We start from the raw sequence: 4,170 nt of genomic DNA, 5'->3' as shown, positions 1-4,170 counted from the left end.
TTTCCCCTATGTTGTTTTCCAAGAGTTTTATGGTTTTAGTGTTACATTTTGGTCTTTTTTTCATTTTGAATTGACTTTTTGGTCTGGTGTAAGATAAGGATGTGATCTCATTGTTTAGAACATGGAAATTTACTTTTCTCTGCACTATTTATTGAAGAAATGATTCTTTCCCCAATTAACATTTTAATTTTATTAATTTTAAGTTTTAATAGTCACTCTGGATAGTGGTTACGTATTGAGCAACAAAGATATATATTTGACCTGTCTGAAATTTGTTTTTATGTTCCCTGTGGATTAGAGATTTTTCCTATACAAATGTCCAGTTATCCTAACATTGTTTCTTGACCCTCCTTTGTTTTTCCCCATAATTTGAAAAGTCACTTACATCATATTACAAATTCCCATGTATATACGTCTGTTTCTGAACCATAGTTTCTTTCATTGATCTATTTGTCCATCCTTGAGTCAATACAGCATGTTTTAAATTACTCTTTATCAAGTTGATAAGACATTTCCTATGTTATTTTTCTTCTTTTTCAGAATTTTGTTGCCTCTTTTTGCATATTTTCTTTTCCAGGTGAAGTTTAGAATTGGCTTGCCAAATTTCATGAAGTTGTTCTGTTAAGATTTTTGTTGCTATTATTATTTTTATTACACAATTTGATGTGATCTAAGTGATACTTAAATTTTTTATACTTATATTTGTACATATTTGTGGGTTACACGTGAATCTTATTACATGCATAGAATATGTGATGATAAAGTCAAAGTTTTAGGGTATCCATCACCCAAGTATTTATCATTTCTATGTATTGCGTATATTTTGAGTCCTCTTTTCTAGCTATTTTAAAAGTATAATTCATTGCTGTTAACTATAGCCACCCTACTCTGCTATCAAACATTAGAACACATTTATTTATTTATTTATTTATTTATTTATTTATTTATTTATAGAGACAGAGTCTCACTCTGTCACCCAGGCTGGAGTGAAGTGGCACAATCTTGGCTCACTGCAATCTCTGCCTCCAGGGTTCAAATGATTCTTGTGCCTCAGCCTCCCAAGTAGCTGGGATCACGGGCACATGCCATCACACCCAGCTAATGTTTGTATTTTTAGTAGAGATGAGTTTTGTCATGATGGCCAGGCTGGTCTTGAACTCCTGACCTCAAATGATCCACCTGCCTCAGTCTCCCAAAGTGCTGGGGTTATAGGCATGAGCCACCGTGCCCAACTTGTATTTCTTTTATCTAACATTATGTTTGTACCCATTCACCAACCTCTCTTTATCTCCCCACCCCCACCCATATGTCCTTCCCAGTTTCTAGTATTTATCATTCTACTCTCATGTGATCAACTTTTTTCGCTCCCACATGTGACTGAGAACATGCAATATTTGTCTTTCTGTGCCTGGCTTATTTCACGGAACATAATGACCTCTAATTCTATCTATGTTGGTGCAAATGACATAATTTCTTTCTTTTTAATGACTGAATAGTATTACGATGTATACAAATATCACATTTTCTTATCCATTAATTCATTGATGGACATGTAGGATGATTTTATATGTTTGCTATTGTGAATAGTGCTGCAATAAACATGGGAGTACATGTTTTCCTTTGATATATTGATTTGTTTTCCTTTGGATAAATACCCAGTAATAGGAGTGCTGGATCCCTTGACAGTTTTAATTTTAATTTTTTGAGAAATCTCCATGCTTTTCCATAGTGGCTTTACTAATTCACATTCACTCTAACAGTGTATTCACATTCACTCTAAAGTGTAGTTCCCTTTTCTCCACATCCTTGCCAATATGTTATTTTTTTGTCTTTTTGATATTAGCCATTCTGCCTGGGGTAAGATGATATCTCATGTTGGTTTTCATTTGCATTTCCCTGATGATTAATGATGCTAAGTATTTTTTTTTTCTGTTGGCCGTCTTATTTTGAGAAACGTCTATTCATCACCGTTGCCCATTTTTAATGGGATTATTTCTTTTCTTTTCTTTTTTTTTTTTTTAACTGTTGAGTTGTCTGAGTTCCGTGTATATTTTGACTGTTATTACCCTGCTGGATGAGTAGTTTGCAAATATTTACTCCCATTCAACAGATTGTCTCTTTAATCTGTTGATTGTTACTTTTGCTGTGCAGAAGATTTTTAGTTTAATAGTCCCATTTGTCTATTTTTGCTTTTGTTCTCTATGTTCTTAAGGCCTTGCCTAGACCAATGTCCTGAAAAGTTTTCCCTAAGATTTCTTCTAGTAGTTTTTACAGTTTTGGGTTTTAGGTTTAAGTCTTTACCCATCTTGAGTTGATTTTTGCCTCTGGTGAGAGATAGGGAGTCCAGTTTCATTCTTCTGTGTATAGTTATCCGGTTTTCCCACCATCATTTATTGAAGAAGGTGTGCTTTACCCAGTGTATTTTCTTGTCAGCTTTGTTGAAGATCAGTTGGCTATAAAAATGTAGATTTATTTCTGGGTTCTCTATTCTGTTTCACTGGTAGGATTTTGAAGGGAGATTTCAATGAATTTATAGATCCACATGGAAAATAATTGACTTTTTTGATATTTTGATATTAAGTTTTCTCTCTTTAATATTTTTTAGCCTGTATGGGCTTTGTTTACTTTTTGTTAGATTATTCTTAGATATTTTACAGTTTTTGATGCTATTACAAATAGCGTTTTTTGTTGTTTTTTTTTTTTTTGAGACAGGGTCTCACTCTGTTGCCCAGGCTGGAGTACAGTGGTACAATAAGGGCTCACTGCAGCCTCAACCTCCTGGGCTTAAGCGATCCTCCTGCCTCAGTGCCCCCCTGACCCCCCACCTGCCGAGTAGCTGGGCCCAGGTGTGCACCACCACACCTGGCTATTTCTTGTAGAGATGGGATTTTGCCATGTTGCCCAGATTGGTCTTGAACTCCTGAGCTCAAGCAATCCGCCAACCTCAGCTTCCCAGAGTGCTGGGGTTACAGGCGTGAGCCACTGTACCTGGCCTACAAAGAGTCTCTTTTTCAATTAAACATTATAATTGATTACTGTTGGAGTGTAACAAAGTTATTGTTATTTTCATGTTGATCTAATATCCATTTAGCTTGCTGAACTTTCTAAATCTTTGTCTTTATTATTTCTGATTTTCTAGATAGTTACAATCTCTTCAAATAATGCCAATAATATCTTTGTTTTCAAAATGAAGAAAATTTTCATAGTCCATGTATATGTATGTGTATATATATGTATACACACACACATAGTATCCACGCACTGGTTAGGAGATTGAGAGCAATGTTGAATTAACTACCACAATTGGGAGTATTCTTTTCTTTTCCTTTACTGTTGGGGCTGCTTCACACGTCTGATTGTGATATGTATAGCTTGTTGTGCACATCCCACAGCCTTCCTCTCCAATATGCTCCTCTTACAACCTTCCTCATCGTAGTAAATGACACCTCTAAACTGCTAGTTCTTTTGGGTAAAAATCACGGGCATCATTCGTGACACTAGACTTGCTCTCAAATTTTGTTATACAAATGAAAATCCTGTTTCCTCTACTTTCCAAAGACTTGCAGAATCATTTCACTACCTCCATCTCTTCTACCACTTCCATGTTGATTCAATCAATCATCACCTCTTGGTGGATTATTGCATTAACCTCCAGTCTGGTCTCCTTAATTCTGCCTTGGTCATCTATCCTCAACATAGGAACCAGAAAGATTCTTTAAATTTATAACTTAGATTATATCTTTGTTCAAATTCCTCCTTTTCCCAGCTAATTGAGAGCAAAAGCCAGAATTCTGACAGTGTCATGTAAGACTCTATATGGTCAGCCTTCCTCATTACCTCTTTGACTCATGTTCTTTTACTCTTACTCTCACTCACTCTCTCATCAATTTAAAGTTTCTGCTAAAATGTCAGCTTTTCTATAAATTCTTTCCTCACCACTCCATTAAAATTTTCACAACACCTACTTCTTCCTCTCCTATTTTCTTGTTTACTTTTTCTCTACAGCTCCTATGAGCATCTGACATATTGTACATTTTGTTTATTAGTGTGCTGTCTATCTTCCCCCACTAAAATGTAAGCTCCGTAAGGGCAGGGATTCTTTCTGTTTTGTTCATGACTGCATCTTCATTGCCTGGAAGAGTGCTTGATGCATAGTAATACTTTAACGTA

This window comes from Macaca mulatta, chromosome 8 (genome assembly GCF_049350105.2).
Source record: "Macaca mulatta isolate MMU2019108-1 chromosome 8, T2T-MMU8v2.0, whole genome shotgun sequence".
Taxonomy (NCBI): domain Eukaryota; kingdom Metazoa; phylum Chordata; class Mammalia; order Primates; family Cercopithecidae; genus Macaca; species Macaca mulatta.
Note: the sequence above shows the minus strand (reverse complement) of the source record.